The sequence below is a fragment of the Zophobas morio genome, unplaced genomic scaffold, assembly GCF_036711695.1.
Source record: "Zophobas morio isolate AGI-343-1 ecotype UQ-CSIRO unplaced genomic scaffold, CSIRO_AGI_Zmor_V1 ptg000026l, whole genome shotgun sequence".
Lineage (NCBI taxonomy): Eukaryota > Metazoa > Arthropoda > Insecta > Coleoptera > Tenebrionidae > Zophobas > Zophobas morio.
Window position 1 is genome coordinate 11,382,714 of NW_026972131.1, and position 19,268 is coordinate 11,401,981.

A 19,268-nucleotide genomic window follows, 5' to 3' on the forward strand; every position below is an offset into this window, starting at 1 on the left:
ATAATGGTTTTAAATGTTTACAAACAACCTGATTCAAGATAACTTACAGAATCCTTTAGAGATATAATGTGTGGGAACTTTTCAATCAAATATTTGTAGATGCTTCTGAGGTCGTAGTAGATCGCTTTGTGCAGAAGTCCAACCCCGGATTCGTCTTTCGCCATGACTAGTTTTTTCCGTTTTTCGATTGGTTCTTCGTCCAACAAAGACTTAAGTTCTTCCAGGCGACCACTATTTACGGAGTCGTGAAGTAACGATATCTTGGACTAAAATACTTGGTGATCTCGAATGTTCCGTTCCCGAACGCTATAATTACCATTAACGAGGGTACGTTCTTCAAGAAGGTCCTGGTTTTGTAGTCGGCTGAGTACTCCCCGATCAATTTTTTTCCGTGACCATCTACCACCAGCTGTTCCAGTTTATCGACATCTCCGCTCCTAATCAATTGTTTAACATGTGCCGAATTCACTTGTAGCACTGGAAGTGAAGAGAATACAATGACTTCTTTTCAGTTTTAAAAAAGCGCTTATTGACGTGTTGCGTGTCGGAACAACAACAAGGTGGAAAAGTATTGATAAAAGAAATCATTATTCTTGGGATAAAATTGGCAGGTAATTGATAGCGAGACATGCAAGATTTGTGGATGTTTGTTGTTACAAAAAAAAAAAAAACATGTGGTACCTCTCGGAGGGCTGGAGTGAATATACAACCCATTACTTTGTTTGTCAGCAGACGCTCTCTTTTTCACTCTGACAGGAATCGGCATTATCGCAAAGTGGCAGAAACCATACTAATTACATCATTCCGCCTAAAACAAAATTAAAATCATGGAGAGCAATAAAAACGTGCTCATTTGTGTAAGCGAGACACGTCAGATGTGGGGATTATCGACGTATTGGGTTAATAATATATTCAAATGCACTATTAAAATTATCGACACTCGTGAATATTTTAAAAATGAGTTTCTCTTCTCTAGCGCTTTTGGTTAATTAAACACCCGTTTCTTTTAAGAAATTGGCTAAGAAATTTCTGTGAGTGATCGGTCAATTATAGTTTGAAAGATTGGCGATTAAGGTCGACACAAAACGAAAGCAAATTATGATAATGATGCCAACGACGTTTTATGTTATGAAGTTATCACACTTATTACGTATGTTCTAGCTAAATAAAATTTTGCGCGATGTGTTTGTTTATTGTGTAATAAAACATTTCCAGATTAGCCATTTTCGCCGGTTAGCAATTACTTGGAAGAAAATGGGTTACGTATTTTAAGATTACTGTCATTTTTTATGTGTCTGTTAAACATTTTATTACTTGCGTGTTACATTTAGTGGTTTTAGTATATATTCGGTGCTGTGAGGGTGAAGCTTTTTAAAATAATTAAATTTTCGTATATATTACGGAAGTGCTGTTAGGCTAACGCTAATTAAACATAGGATGATTAAACATGGGAATCACGCCCTACAATAAATTTAAAATAATAATTATTCGTATTACATGCTAACGAGGAGGTTTGCATGTTGTATTTTAATAAACAGTAGTATTTTCGTCGTGGGAAGGGCACTCGACGGTGATAAAAGGGATAAAGTGTCATAGTAATGTGTCTTTATAACGCAAAATTAAATAATTTAATTAAATTGGAATTAAAAAAAATCGTGGATTTTTCGACAAATTTTGCCATTTTTCTGCTGGTTGGAAATATCGCAACATTGACTCTAGATTCGTAATCTACGGAAAATTCTCCATATGACAGGATTTTCCTTGAATAAAGCTATTTTCAACAATTTTTTGGAAATGACAGATTAGAGAATTAAAAGATCGTTCATTTATCGATTTTATATAGTTATTTTGTCTGTTAAGAATGGAAAATGTTGAAATTCATCAAATCAATGAGAAGATCGATCATTTATTTTGATTATTATTTTGGTCAAATATTGGTACATGTTTAGAAAAATATAGAGTTTCTTGTAAAATACACAACCTGAAGTTAGCATATTATAATAGTTTCAGAAACATTTATTTTTACATTTGTTTAATATCCCAGCGCCTCCACCATTTTTCTCAAAATATAAATCTTGTCAAAGTGACCACAACAGAGATAATTCTTGAGGAAATTTTCCTCAAGATTACGGATTTGTGTTTATTTTTGACGTATTATTTCATATGACAACGAAAATATGGTTTCTATTGAAAATGTTGTAATTGATCAAATCATTGAGAAGATTGATCATTTATTTTGAGTGGGATATGTATACAATTTATTATTTTGGTCAAATATTGGTACATGTTTCGAAAAGTATAGAGTTTCTTGCAAAATACACAACCTGAAGTTAGCATATTATAATAGTTTCCGAAAAATTTATTTTTAAGTTTATTTATTATCCCGGCACCTCCACCATTTTTCTCAAAATATAAATCTTGTCAAAGTGACCACAACAGAGATAATTCTTGAGGAAATTTTCCTCAAGATTACGGATTTGTGTTTATTTTTGACGTATTATTTCATATGACAACGAAAATATGGTTTCTATTGAAAATGTTGTAATTGATCAAATCAACGAGGAGATCGATCATTTATTTTGAGTGGGATATGTATACAATTTATTATTTTGGTCAAATATTGGTACATGTTTGGAAAATATAGAGTTTCTTGTAAAATACACAACCCGAAGTTAGCATATTATAATAGTTTCCGAAACATTCATTTTTATATTTATTTATTATCCCGGCGCCTCCACCATTTTTCTCAAAATATAAATCTTGTCAAAGCGACCATAACAGAGATAGTTTTTCAGGAAATTTTCCTCAAGATTATGAATTTGTATTTATTTTTTGCCGTATTATTTCATATGACAACGAAAATATGGTTTTTATTGAAAATGTTGTAATTGATCAAATCAGTGAGAAGATCGATCATTTATTTTGAGTGGGATATGTATACAATTTATTATTTTGGTCAAATATTGGCACATGTTTGGAAAAATATAGAGTTTCTTGTAAAATACACAACCTGAAGTTAGCATATTATAATAGTTTCCGAAACATTTATTTTTACATTTATTTATTATCCCGGCGCCTCCACCATTTTTCTCAAAATATAAATCTTGTCAAAGCGACCACAACAGAGGCCATTCTTCAGGAAATTATCCCCAAGATTACGAATTTGTACTTATTTTTGCCGTACGGAAGTCATATGAAAATGAAAATATGTTTTTTATGGAAAGTGTTGTAATTGATCAAATCGGTGAGAAGATTGATCATTTATTTTGAGTAAGATGTGTGTATATTTTGTTATTTTGGTCAAATATTGATATATATTTGGAGAAATATAGTTTCTTTTAAAAAATATAACCCGATCTTAACGTATTATAACAGTTTACGAAATAACAATTTTTAAAATGATTTATTATCCCGGCGCCTCCACCATTTTTACCAAAATTTAAATTTTGTCAAAGCGACTCAAACAGAGGTGCTTCTACAAGAAAATGTCCTCAAGATTACGATTTGAGCTTCTTTTTGTTGTATGACTTCATATGACAACGAAAAAATGATTTTTGTAAAAAATATTGAAATTGATCAGAGCGATGACCAGGTCGATTATTTATTTTGATGTTAATGTATTATAACAGTTTCCGAAATATCTATTTTTAAAATTAAATATTATTATCTCGGCGCCTCCACCATTTTTATTAAAATTTAAATCTTGTCAAAACGACCCAAACAGAGATTATTCTTCAGGAAAATTTTGCCAAGATTACGAATTTGTGCTTATTTTTGCTGTTTGACTTCATATGACAACGAAGATGTGATTTTTATGGAAATCGTTAAAATTGGTCACATCGATGACAAAATGGATCATTTATTTTGACTTGGATGTGTATATAATTTATTATTTTGGCCAAGAATTAATATAAATCTCTGAAGAAATATAGAATTTCTTGTAAAATATACAACCTGATGGTAACGTATTATAACAAATTTCGAAATATCTATTTTTAAAATGAATTATTATCCCGGCGCCTCCACCATTGTTAATGAAATTTAAATCTTGTCAAAACGACACAAACAGAGATTATTCTTCAAGAAAATTTTCCCAAGATTACGAATTTGTGCTTATTTTTACTGTATGACTTCATCTGACAACGTAAAGGTGATTTTTGTGGAAATTGTTAAAATTGGTCAGAAAATGTATCTATTTTTATTTTTTTTTTATATTTGTCCCGGCACCTCGACCTTTTTTATTAGACAATTAAAGTTTACCGAATCGGTCTTAAATCGTATGATTTTTATGCGAAATTTCCTCGGAATCAAGAAAATCGACAATTTTCCTCGATTTTATATACGAAATAAAGTAGATGAATGGGACACCAAACCAAGAATGTATCTTCGTTCAAATCTATAATGGTGTGGTAATTTTGCTCTAGTTTCAAGATTTTAAAAGAACATCACTTTTTCTATTAAAGATTACTATATCAGGTTGAAATTCCCTAATATTCTTTGAACAATTAATTTTTAATTAGTTATTAAACCGGCGCCTCCAGCATTTTTATAAATCGAATTTATTTTATAATTCGCCTTTAAATCGAATCATTATTGTGTGAAATTTTCTCACAATCACGAATCTCCTGGTTTTTCCTCGTATGCTTTACAATAACTGAAAAAAACGACCTTATATAGGAAAAACATAAACTTGATAAATCGGCCTCAAAAGTAAGAATTTAGCTTGGTTCAAATCTACAATTATTTGGAAATATAGAAAGGCTATAATATTTCTATTACAATTCGCGATATCAAGTTGAAATTCCTTAAACATTATTAAAACAATTTATTTTTTAAATTGTTATCCTGGCGCCTCCACCATTTTTTATGAAAAAGGTAAACTTTATCAAATCGACTTTAAATCGAATCATTCTTGTGCGAAATTTTCTCAGAATGACGAATCTCCACGTTTTTTAGTCGTATGTTTTACAATAACCAAAAAGGCGAGCTTATATACGGATAAAATAGGCTTGATAAATCGGCCCCAAAAGTAAGAATTTATTTTAGTTCAAATCCACAATTATTTGGAAATTTTGTTCTAATTTCAGGATTTTCAAAGAAGGTTATAATTTCTATTAAAATTCGCGATATCAAATTGAAATTCCTTAACATAATTGAACAATCTATTTTTTAAATTGTTATTCCGGCGCCTCCACCATTTTTATGAAAAAGGTAAATTTGATCAAATCGACTTTAAATCGAATCATTCTTGTGTGAAATTTTCTCAGAATGACAGATCTCCACGTTTTTTCCTCGTATGTTTTACAATAACCGAAAAAAGCGAGCTTATATACTTATAAAATAAACTGTATAAATCGGCCACAAAAGTAAGAATTTATTTTGGTTCAAATCCACAATTATTTGGAAATTTTGTTCTGATTTTAGAATTTCCAAACAAGGCTATAAATTCTATTAAAATTTGTTATGTCAAGTTGAAATTCCTCAACATTATTGAAACAATGTATTTTTTAAATAGTTATTATCCCGGCGCCTCCACCATTTTTATGAAAAAATTTAAACTTATCAAATCGACTTTAAATCGAATCATTCTTGTGTGAAATTTTCTCAGAATCACAAATCTCCACCTTTTTTCCCCGTAGGTTTTATAATAACTGAAAAAATCTAGTTTATATACGAAAAAAATAAACCAGATAAATCGGTCCCAAAAGTAAGGATTTTAGCTTAGTTCAAAACTACATTTTTTTGGTAATTTTGCCCAAATTTCAAGATTTTTTAAGAACGTCATCATTTCTATTAAAATTTGCAATATCAAGTTGAAATTCCATAATATTATTGAAACACACTAGCTTAGAGGATAGGTTATTTGGCAAGAGCTAGCCCCACCCACCCGCCCTTTGTTTTCTTAGAGAGTAGTGATCTTTTGCCAAAATCAGTCTTATCGTAGTGAGTACTACTAGATTTTTCAGTTTTTCGATTTATCAGCTTTCGAATTTTTCAATTTCTCGCTTTATAAGTTTCCAATGTTTTGATGTCTTTCGATTTTTGATTTCTCTGGGCAACTGAAAAAAACTTTCGATTTTTTAAAATTACAATTTTGACAGTTTTCCAATTCCTCAATTAAGAAAATAGATAGATGTTTATTTTTTAAATTTTCGATTTTTGATTTTTTGTCATCGAGTTTTTGGAGGGGAGGTAAAAAATAATTTTGATCGACGATTGCCATGTTTACCGTAACTTTAAAACACCTGAAAATTCTGTTTCTAATTTTAAGTTTTTGGATTTTTCGATTTTTCAAAATTTCGATTCAAATAAATTTGTTCTTTTAGTTAAGAAATCGAAAAGTGACAAAGTATGAGAAGGAAAAATTTTAACTTGAAAACTTGAAAAATTGAAAATCAAAAAATTCCAAGACTGTAAAGTTTAAACTTGAAAAATCAAAAAACTGGAATTAAAAACTGCAAAATTGTCAAACAAATTATCAAATGAAATATTCAAAAGTTGAAAAATCTAAAAACTAAAAACTAATAACTAAACAAAAATGAAAACTGGAATTTCGATTTCTCATTTATCCGATTTTTCAAATTGTCATATTTTGATTTTTAAGTTTAAGTACTAGCCCCACCCACCCAGCCCTTATTTTCTTAGAAGTATAAGTCATCTGCCAAAATCAGTCTCATCTTGACAAGTACTAATTTGCCTATTTTATGTTGTGAAAAGGGGTGTGCAGGTATCAAAACAAAAAGGCTAAATGTAAGCCCACCTGCCCACCCTGTCTCAGTTGTGATGATTTTTTTTATTGGCCGTGAATCAAAAGGGCGAAGCTCAACTGCAAAATACTTATTTCTCTACAAGAAATTAAAAACATGTTTTTTTGTATCGTGTTGTTCAAAGAAAACTAGGTATATTGAGTAAAAAGGCCAAATATAAACCCCGCCCACCCACCCTATCTCAATCGTAAAGATTTTTTTTTAGTCTTAGAAACTTAAAATACGTTTAAAATGGAAAATTTTGGAAAGGAAATATGGATTTTGCAATTAAGTTCCACCCCTCGATCTGACAACGAATGAAAACTTCATTACTATTTAGACCAGGGCAGGTATGGGTGGAGCTTAATCTGAGGCTTCAGTTTTTTCTTAATATATGTACATATTATTCTTTCAATAATACGATCCTCAAAAACATGTCTTACATGGATCATTTATTTTGACTTAGATATGTATATAATTTATTAATTTGGCCAAGAATTGATATAAATCTCTGAAGAAATATAGAATTTCTTGTAAAATACACAACCTGATGTTAAAGTATTATAACAAATTTCGAAATATCTATTTTTTAAATGATTTATTATCCCGGCGCATCCACCATTTTTATTAAAACTTAAATGTTGTCAAAACGACCCAAACAGAGATTATTCTTCAAGAAAATTTTGCCAAGATTACGAATTTGTGCTTATTTTTGCTGTATGACTTCATATGACAACGAAAAGGTGATTTTTATGGAAACTGTTAAAATTGAGCAGATCGACGACAATATGGATCATTTATTTTGACTTGGATATGTATATAATTTATTATTTTGGCGAATTAATATAAATGTCTGAAGAAATATAAAATTTCTTGAAAATTACACAACCTGATGTTAACGTATTATAACAAATTTCGAAATATCTATTTTTTAAATGATTTATTATCCCGGCGCCTCCACCATTTTTATTAAAATTTAAATCTTGTCAAAACGACCCAAACAGAGATTATTCTTCAAGAAAATTTTCTCAAGATTACGAATTTGTGCTTATTTTTGCTGTATGACTTCATATGACAACGAATAGGTGATTTTTATGGAAACTGTTCAAATTGATCAGACCGATGACAATATGGATCATTTATTTTGACTTGGATATATATATATAATTTATTATTTTGGCCAAGTATTAATATAAATGTCTGAAGAAATATAGAATTTCTTGTAAAATACACAACCTGATATTAACGTATTATAACAATTTTCGAAATATCTATTTTTAAAATGATTTATTATCCCGGCGCCTCCACCTTTTTTATTAAAATTTAAATCTTGTCAAAACGACCCAACCAGAGATTATTTTTCAAGAAAATTTTCTCAAGATTACGAATTAGTTCTTATTTTTGCTGTAGGACTTCATTTGACAACGAAAAGGTGATTTTTATGGAAACTGTTAAAATTGATCAGATCGATGACAATATGGATCATTTATTTTGACTTGAATATGTATATAATTTATTATTTTGGTCAAGTATTAATATAAATGTCTGAAGAAATATAGAATTTCTTGTAAAATACACAAGATGATGTTAACATACTTTAACAATTTTCGAAACATCTATTTTTAAAATGATTTATTATCCCGGCGCCTCCACCATTTTTATTAAAATTTAAATCTTGTCAAAACGACCCAACCAGAGATTATTCTTCAAAAAAATTTTCTCAAGATTACGAATTTGTGCTTATTTTTGCTGTATGAATTCATATGACAACGAAGAGGTGATTTTTATGGAAACTGTTAAAATTGATCGGATCGATGACAATATGGATCATTTATTTTGACTTGAATATGTATATAATTTATTATTTTGGCCAAGTATTAATATAAATGTTTGAAGAAATATAGAATTTCTTGTAAAATACACAACATGATGTTAACATATGTTAACAATTTTCGAAACATCTATTTTTAAAATCATTTATTATCCCGGCGCCTCCACCATTTTTATTAAAATTTAAATCTTGTCAAGACGACCCAACCAGAGATTATTCTTCAAAAAAATTTTCTCAAGATTACGAATTAGTTCTTATTTTTGCTGTATGACTTCATTTGACAACGAAAAGGTGATTTTTATGGAAACTGTTAAAATTGATCGGATCGATGACAATATGGATCATTTATTTTGACTTGGATATGTACAGAATTTATTATTTTGGCCAAGTATTAATATAAATGTCTGAAGAAATATAAAATTTCTTGTAAAATACACAACCTGATGTTCACGTATTATAACAATTTTCGAAATATCTATTATTAAAATGAATTATTATCCCGGTGCCTCCACCTTTTTTATTAAAATTTAAATCTTGTCAAAACGACCCAACCAGAGATTATTCTTCAAGAAAATTTTCTGAAGATTACGAATTTGTGCTTATTTTTATTGTATGATTTCATATGACAACGAAAAGGTGATTTTTATGGAAATTGTTAAAATTGATCAGATCGATGACAATATGGATCATTTATTTTGACTTGGATATGTATATAATTTATTATTTTGGCCAAGTATTAATATAAATGTGTGAAGAAATATAGAATTTCTTGTAAAATACACAATCTGTTGTTAACGTTTTATAACAAATTTCGAAATATCTATTTTTAAACTGATTTATTATCCTAACGCCTCCACCATTTTTGTCAAAATTTAGATCTTGTCAAAGCCACTAAACAGTGGTCATTCTTCAAGAAAATTTTTTAAAAATTACGAATTTGTTCTTATTTTCCCGTATGATTTCATTTGACAGCAAAAAGATGATTTTTATGGAAGCATCGAAGTTTATAAAATCGATTAAGAAGGTCAATCATTTATTTTAAGCCGAATTTGTTATTTTGGTCAAATATTCATTTATATTTGTAGAAATACATATTTTCTTGTAAAATGTTGATGTTTTTGAAAAATTTGTGGAATACATATTTTTCAAATGATTTACTATGCTGGCGCCTCTACCATATCTTTATTAGTAAACGAGCATTACTACCGACATAAACAAATTCGGTTGTAAAAGTCGTATAAACTCTGCGATAACATAAATTACAAAAGTAGCGCTGTACTACCTCCCAACCTTTCATTAATCTTACGCACTAGCAGTTTCAAAGTTCCCAGAAGTACTACCAACACAACGTCGTTCCCAAACACCAATTTCCTCGTAAAAATAGCCCCGTTCGAAACTCCGTTCACAGAACCGCACCATATAATAAAGAAAATAACTCAATGAATTAAAAATTACGCCGGTTGCGAGCGTTCGGCAGCGGAAACGGCACACAGAAACTAACCAGTTCAACGTGAAACTGTGTTTATGGAACCGATCAATTGCAATAAATATTTAAAAGTCTAAGTACGCTGATCGCGCATCGGACATCCTGAAGACACTGAAGGCCGCTCAACGTGTTTATGTTTAGCCGGTGCAAGCGCGATCAAAATACTAGCCCCAGAGGTGTTCCTCCCCTATCCACCTTACTAAATGTAATATTTTTCACAATAGACCACCGCATTAGTCGCGCTCTATCTATTCACGCTGTATTCGTACATTCCGACTCGATGTATGCAGATATCGACGAAATGTTTCGATCCACTTTATGTCACCAATTTGTCGCTCGAGCATCTGAAGAGTCGCTGTTTCGGTAATGATTATTTGAGGGATAATAGATTAAGGAAGGTCGGCGAATGTGAGGAATATTGTTGGCGTAAATTGCCTACCTCAAGGCATAGTGTCGGAACGAAGCGGCTTTTGTTAGGTAATTGTTATTCGGGTTTAATAATGTTTTTATGACGCCGTGCCGGGATAATTAATATCGGGGAAATTTAATTTTAATAGGGTTTAGTCTAGTCTGTGCAGGAATTCATATATTACCACGCGGGTGTGGGAAACCTGCTAAACGTAAATTTAATGATATGGTTAGCGTGGAGTATGCTAATAGCGGATGTTCTTTCTTGGTCATGAACAGAACCTTGAATTATTAAACAAACGCATGTAAATTTTTCTTCTTGGAAGTTAGAAAACACGCGGAAAGTGCAAACAGACTCCAGTTTCTTTCGTGTACTCGTTACTGTGGCGCTAATTATTCCTTGCACGCACTGAAATGTCCGCTAATTGTCTTTTTTCAACTTTGTGCTAAAGAGTCGAAGGACTTCGGTTCGCATGGAAACGGCTTGGGGTAAGCCAAGGCTCGATCCTGCTTCATCGTCGTTTTCTATTATCCGCGAACGACCTTCCAGCTACTTTTGTAACTATTTAAATAATAAATATATTTCGTCTAGCGTAATTTATAAATTATGGTGGTGAACTATCGGAATTGAGGGGTCGTGTGCATTATTAAAGCCTTCTGTTTTGCGTGATACTCAAGGAGTGTTGAACTTTTACCGGTCTCAACTATGCGTTAGCTAATTGTCGTGATAGAAAGCAACACAAGCATTCATGTGTTGTCAGGGGATGTTACTAACAACAAATCAAGATACGTCACGAACATTGGCTACTGCGTCGCTTTATTAACGTTGTAATAGTCCGGTTACTAAAATACCGGTTTGTTTTTGTTTTATGGATAATAATTTAAATTCAGTTCAGTATGAATATCGATTGGGCTAGAATTTTTCATTATTCCGGTGAAGGGGAGTTAATGCACTTAACTTATGAAACGAGTCGTAATTATTTTGATTGCGTTTTTTGTGGGCGGTCAATTTAAATCAAATTGGGTTTTTTTAAGGGTATTTCTCAGCGTACTTTATGCAAACGAAATAGTAGCTCAAAATGTAAATTTCTTAAAAATTATTGGGTAAATGAAAACATTTTAAAAACTTTTCTTGCCTCCACAAGAAGTAAAATTGGAAGGGAGGAAATTTTCTCGGGATCACGAATCTCAGCGCATTTTTTCCATATCTATTACAATAATCGAGGAAATTCGTTCTTCAGTATAAAATTAAGGTTATAATCGAGCCGACAATGGGTTACTTATTTTATCACAGTTCAAGATATTTTTGTGGAAACGCATCAGTTCTTCTAAACTATATAATTTTTTGTTGAAGTTACTCAGCATTTTTCAAATAAATGTACTTTATTTATGTTATTCAAAAAACTTCCAAGAATCGAATGGATACTTGTACTTACTAATTTCAACCTCATGAATATACAGCTGAGTTCAGAATTTCCCCACAGAGCTTCCTCAATTTTTTTTTATTTTTTTTTATTACTTATTTTGGAAAAATGACAACGTCCGTTTTATCAGTCTCTTAAGCCCGAACGACAAGGTTATCAGGACTAGAAAATCACTTGCAGAAATCAGAAAGCTCTCAGGAATTGCATGGTATGAACCGGAAGCCGGAAACTTGAACTGTTTCGGAATGATGAGCTCATAAACAGGAAGAATATTTTCTGTGAAATATATAGGCTAACACCTTTGTGGTACTAATTTTTTTATTCCATGACGGAGACTCCTGAAATTCGTTGCAATTACTAATTTCAACCTTCTGAATACGAATCCGAGTTTTGAATTTTCCTTCAGAGGATCCTGAATTTTTTTGATTTTTTTTATATTACTACTTTTGGAAAAATGGCATCGTCTGTTTTATCGGTTTTCCAAGGCAGGACGGCTAACTTATCAGGGCTAGAAAACCACTTATATTAATCAGGAAGCCCCCAGGAATCGAATGATATAAACCGGAAACCGGATACTTTGATTGTCTAGAAATGAGGAGTTCAAAAACAGGAACAATATTTTTTGTGAGATATCTTTACAAGTGACCTTCGTAGTACTTACTAATTTTCTTATGCCATAACGGAGACTCCTGAAATTTGTTGTACTTACGAATTTCAACTTTCTGAATACTAATCCGACTTCAGAATTTTCCTACAAAGCTTCTTGAATGTTTTTGATTTTTTTTTATAATTAATTTTAGAAAAATGACATCGTCTGTTTTATCGGTCTGTCAAGCTAAGGCGGCTAACTTATCAAGGCTAGAAAATCACTTGTATTAATCAGGAAGCTCCCAGGAATCGGATGATATAAACCGGAATCCGGATACTTTGATTGTCTAGAAATGAGGAGCTCAAAAACAGGAAAAATACTTTTTGTGAGATATCTTTACAAATGACCTTCGTAGTACTTACTAATTTTCTTATTCCATAACGGAGAGTTCTGAAATTTGTTGTACTTACGAATTTCAACTTTCTGAATTCGAATCCGAGTTCAGAATTTTCTTACGAAGCTTCTTGAATTTTTTTGAATTTTTTTTCATAATTAATTTTAGAAAAATGACATCGTCTGCTTTATCGGTCTGTCAAGCCAGGACGGCTAAATTATCAGGGCTAGAAAACCACTTGTATTAATCAGAAAGCCCCGAGGAATCGGATGGTATAAACCGGAAACCGGATACTTTGATTGTCGAGAAATGAGGAGCTCAAAAACAGGAAAAATATTTTTTGTGAGATATCTTTACAAATGACCTTCGTAGTACTTACTAATTTTCTTATTCCATAACGGAGACTTCTGAAATTTGTTGTACTTACGAATTTCAACTTTCTGATTACGAATCCGAGTTCAGAATTTTCTTACGAAGCTTCTTGAATTTTTCTGATTTTTTTTTATAATTAATTTTAGAAAAATGACATCGTCTGTTTTATCGGTCTGTCAAGCCAGGACGGCTAAATTATCAGGGCTAGAAAACCACTTGTATTAATCAGAAAGCCCCGAGGAATCGGATAATATAAACTGGAAACCCAATACTTTGATTGTCTAGAAATGAGGAGCCTAAAAATAGGAAAAATAGTTTTTGTGAGATATCTTTACAAATGACCTTTGTAGTACTTACTAATTTTCTTATGCCATAACGGAGACTCCTGAAATTTGTTGTAATTTCAACTTTCTGCATACGAATCCGAGTTCTGAATTTTCCACGAAGCTTCTTGAATTTTTTTGTTTTTTTTTTTATAATTAATTTTAGAAAAATGACATTGTCTGTTTTATCGGTCTGTCAAGCCAGGACGGCTAACTTACCAGGGCTAGAAAACCACTTGTATTAATCAGAAAGCTCCTAGGAATCGGGTGATATAAACCGGAAACCGGATACTTTGATTGTCTAGAAATGAGGAGCTCAAAAACAGGAAAAATATTTTTTGTGAGATATCTTTACAAATGACCTCCGTAGTACTTATTAATTTTCTTATTCCATAACGGAGACACCTGAAATTTGTTGTACTTACGAATTTCAACTTTCTGAATACGAATCCGAGTTCAGAATTTTCCCACGAAGCTTCTTGAATTTTTTAAATTTTTTTTCATAATTAATTTTAGAAAAATGACATCGTCTGTTTTATCGGTCTGTCAAGCCAGGGCGGCTAACGTATCAGGGCTAGAAAACAACTTGTATTATAATTAGGACGCCCCCAGGAATCGGATGATATAAACCGGAAACCGGATACTTTGATTGTCTAGAAATGAGGCGCTCAAAGACAGGAAAAATATTTTTTGTGAGATATCTTTACAAATGACCTTCGTAGTACTTAATAATTTTCTTATTCCTTAACGGAGATTCCTGAAATTTGTTGTACTTACGAATTTCAACTTTCTGAATACGAATCCGAGTTCAGAATTTTCCTACGAAGCTTCTTGAATTTTTTTGATTTTTTTTTTATAATTAATTTTAGAAAAATGACATCGTCTGTTTTATCGGTCTGTCAAGCCAGGACGGCTATCTTATCAGGACTAGAAAACCACTTATATTAATCAGAAAGCGCCCGGGAATCGGATGATATAAAACGGAAACCGGATATTTTGATTGTCTAGAAATGAGGTGCTCAAAAACAGGAAAAATATTTTTGGTGCGATATCTTTACAAATGACCTTCGTAGTACTTACTAATTTTCTTATTCCATAACGGAGACTCCTGAAATTTGTTGTACTTACGAATTTCAACTTTCTGAATACTAATCCGACTTCAGAATTTTCCTACAAAGCTTCTTGAATTTTTTTGATTTTTTTTTATAATTAATTTTAGAAAAATGACATCGTCTGTTTTATCGGTCTGTCAAGCTAAGGCGGCTAACTTATCAAGGCTAGAAAATCACTTGTATTAATCAGGAAGCTCCCAGGAATCGGATGATATAAACCGGAATCCGGATACTTTGATTGTCTAGAAATGAGGAGCTCAAAAACAGGAAAAATACTTTTTGTGAGATATCTTTACAAATGACCTTCGTAGTACTTACTAATTTTCTTATTCCATAACGGAGAGTTCTGAAATTTGTTGTACTTACGAATTTCAACTTTCTGAATACGAATCCGAGTTCAGAATTTTCCTACGAAGCTTCTTGAATTTTTTTGAATTTTTTTTCATAATTAATTTTGGAAAAATGACATCGTCTGTTTTATCGGTCTGTCAAGCCAGGACGGCTAAATTATCAGGGCTAGAAAACCACTTGTATTAATCAGAAAGCCCCGAGGAATCGGATAATATAAACTGGAAACCGAATACTTTGATTGTCTAGAAATGAGGAGTCCAAAAATAGGAAAAATAGTTTTTGTGAGATACGAGTATCTTCACAAATGACCTTTGTAGTACTTACTAATTTTCTTATGCCATAACGGAGACTCCTGAAATTAGTTGTACTTACGAATTTCAACTTTCTGCATACGAATCCGAGTTCTGAATTTTCCACGAAGCTTCTTGATTTTTTTTGTTTTTTTTTATAATTAATTTTAGAAAAATGACATCGTCTATTTTATCGGTCTGTCAAGCCAGGACGGCTAACTTACCAGGGCTAGAAAACCACTTGTATTAATCAGAAAGCTCCCAGGAATCGGATGATATAAACCGGAAACCGGATACTTTGATTGTCTAGAAATGAGGAGCTCAAAAACAGGAAAAATATTTTTTGTGAGATATCTTTACAAATGACCTTCGTAGTACTTACTAATGTTCTTATTCCATAACGGAGAGTTCTGAAATTTGTTGTACTTACGAATTTCAACTTTCTGAATACGAATCCGAATTCAGAATTTTCCTACGAAGCTTCTTGAATTTTTTTGAATTTTTTTTCATAATTAATTTTAGAAAAATGACATCGTCTGTTTTATCGGTCTGTCGAGCCAGGACGGCTAAATTATCAGGGCTAGAAAACCACTTGTATTAATCAGAAAGCCCCGAGGAATCGGATAATATAAACTGGAAACCGAATACTTTGATTGTCTAGAAATGAGGAGCCCAAAAATAGGAAAAATAGTTTTTGTGAGATACGAGTATCTTCACAAATGACCTTTGTAGTACTTACTAATTTTCTTATGCCATAACGGAGACTCCTGAAATTTGTTGTACTTACGAATTTCAACTTTCTGCATACGAATCCGAGTTCTGAATTTTCCACGAAGCTTCTTGATTTTTTTTGTTTTTTTTTATAATTAATTTTAGAAAAATGACATCGTCTATTTTATCGGTCTGTCAAGCCAGGACTAGAAAACCACTTGTATTAATCAGAAAGCTCCCAGGAATCGGATGATATAAACCGGAAACCGGATATTTTGATTGTCTAGAAATGAGGAGCTCAAAAACAGGAAAAATACTTTTTGTGAGATATCTTTACAAATGACCTTCGTAGTACTTACTAATTTTCTTATTCCATAACGGAGAGTTCTGAAATTTGTTATACTTACGAATTTCAACTTTCTGAATACGAATCCGAGTTCAGAATTTTCCTACGAAGCTTCTTGAATTTTTTTGAATTTTTTTTCATAATTAATTTTAGAAAAGTGACATCGTCTGCTTTATCGGTCTGTCAAGCCAGGACGGCTAAATTATCAGGGCTAGAAAACCACTTGTATTAATCAGAAAGCCCCGAGGAATCGGATAATATAAACTGGAAACCCAATACTTTGATTGTCTAGAAATGAGGAGCCTAAAAATAGGAAAAATAGTTTTTGTGAGATATCTTTACAAATGACCTTTGTAGTACTTACTAATTTTCTTATGCCATAACGGAGACTCCTGAAATTTGTTGTACTTACGAATTTCAACTTTCTGCATACGAATCCGAGTTCTGAATTTTCCACGAAGCTTCTTGATTTTTTTTGTTTTTTTTTTATAATTAATTTTAGAAAAATGACATCGTCTATTTTATCGGTCTGTCAAGCCAGGACTAGAAAACCACTTGTATTAATCAGAAAGCTCCCAGGAATCGGATGATATAAACCGGAAACCGGATATTTTGATTGTCTAGAAATGAGGAGCTCAAAAACAGGAAAAATACTTTTTGTGAGATATCTTTACAAATGACCTTCGTAGTACTTACTAATTTTCTTATTCCATAACGGAGAGTTCTGAAATTTGTTATACTTACGAATTTCAACTTTCTGAATACGAATCCGAGTTCAGAATTTTCCTACGAAGCTTCTTGAATTTTTTTGAATTTTTTTTCATAATTAATTTTAGAAAAGTGACATCGTCTGCTTTATCGGTCTGTCAAGCCAGGACGGCTAAATTATCAGGGCTAGAAAACCACTTGTATTAATCAGAAAGCCCCGAGGAATCGGATAATATAAACTGGAAACCCAATACTTTGATTGTCTAGAAATGAGGAGCCTAAAAATAGGAAAAATAGTTTTTGTGAGATATCTTTACAAATGACCTTTGTAGTACTTACTAATTTTCTTATGCCATAACGGAGACTCCTGAAATTTGTTGTACTTACGAATTTCAACTTTCTGCATACGAATCCGAGTTCTGAATTTTCCACGAAGCTTCTTGAATTTTTTTGTTTTTTTTTATAATTAATTTTAGAAAAATGACATTGTCTGTTTTATCGGTCTGTCAAGCCAGGACGGCTAACTTACCCGGGGCTAGAAAACCACTTGTATTAATCAGAAAGCTCCCAGGAATCGGATGATATAAACCGGAAACCGGATACTTTGATTGTCTAGAAATGAGGAGCTCAAAAACAGGAAAAATATTTTTTGTGAGATATCTTTACAAATGACCTTCGTAGTACTTACTAATTTTCTTATTCCATAACGGAGAGTTCTGAAATTTGTTGTACTTACGAATTTCAACTTTCTGAATACGAATCCGAGTTCAGAATTTTCCTACGAAGCTTCTTGAATTTTTTTGAATTTTTTTTCATAATTAATTTTAGAAAAATGACATCGTCTGTTTTATCGGTCTGTCAAGCAAGGACGGCTAACTCATCAGGGCTAAAAAACCATTTGCAGTAATCAGAAAACCCCCAGGAATCGGATGATATAAACCGGAAACCGGATACTTTGATTGTTTGGAAATGAGGAGTTCAAAAACAAGAAAAATATTTTTTGTGAGATATCTTTACAAATGACCTTCGTAGTACTTACTAATTTTTTTATTCCATAACGAAGACTTCTGAAATTTGTTGTACATACTAAATTCAACCTTCTGAATACGAATCCAAGTTAAGAATTTCTCTTCACGGCTTCCTGATTTTTTTTATTTTACTAATTTTGGAAAAATAACATCGTCTGTTTTATCGATCTCTCAAGCCCGAACGGCTGAATTATCAGGACTAGAAAGTCATTGGCAGTAATAAGAAAGCTTCCAGAAATCGAATGGTATAAACCGGAAATTGAATACTTGAACCGTTTTGAAATGATGAACCCATAAACAGAAAAAAAAATGTATGTAAAATATGCCGCCTAAAACATAATCTTTATGGTACTAATTTTCTTATTCGACAACGGAAACTACTGAAATTTGGTGTAGTTACTAATTTCAACCTTCTGAATACGAATCCGAGTTCAGAATTTCTCTTCAGAGCTTCCTGATTTTTTTTTTATTTTTATATTACTAATTTTGGAAAAATGACATCGTCTGGTTTATCGATCGCTCAAGCCCGAACGGCTAACTTATTAGGGCTATAAAATCAGGGCCATAATGAGAAAGCTACCAGCAATCGAATGGTATGAACTAGACATCGTTTGTTTTATCGATCTCTCATGTCGGAACGGCTGAGTTATCAGAACTAGAAAGTCATTGACAGTGATAAGAAAGCTCCCAGAAATCGAATGGTATAAACCGGAAATTGGATACTTAAACCGTTTTGAAATGATGAACCCATAAACAGAAAAATTTTTTTTGTGAAATATCCCGCCTAAGAAATAACCTCTATGATACTAATTTTCTTATTCGACAACGGAAACTCCTTAAATTTGGTGTCGTTACTAATTTCAACCTTCTGAATACGAATCCGAGTTCAGAATTTCTCTTCAGAGCTTCCTGATTTTTTTTTTTATTTTTTTATATTACTAATTTTGGAAAAATGACATCGTCTGGTTTATCGATCTCTCAAGCCCGAATGGCTAAATTATTAGGGCTAGAGAATCACGGCAACAATGAGAAAGCTCCCAGGAATCGAATGGTATGAACCAGAAACCGGATACTTTTTTTGTCTTGAAAAGATGAGCTCAAAAATAGGAAAATTTTTTTCAATGAAATATCTCGCCTAACAAATGACCT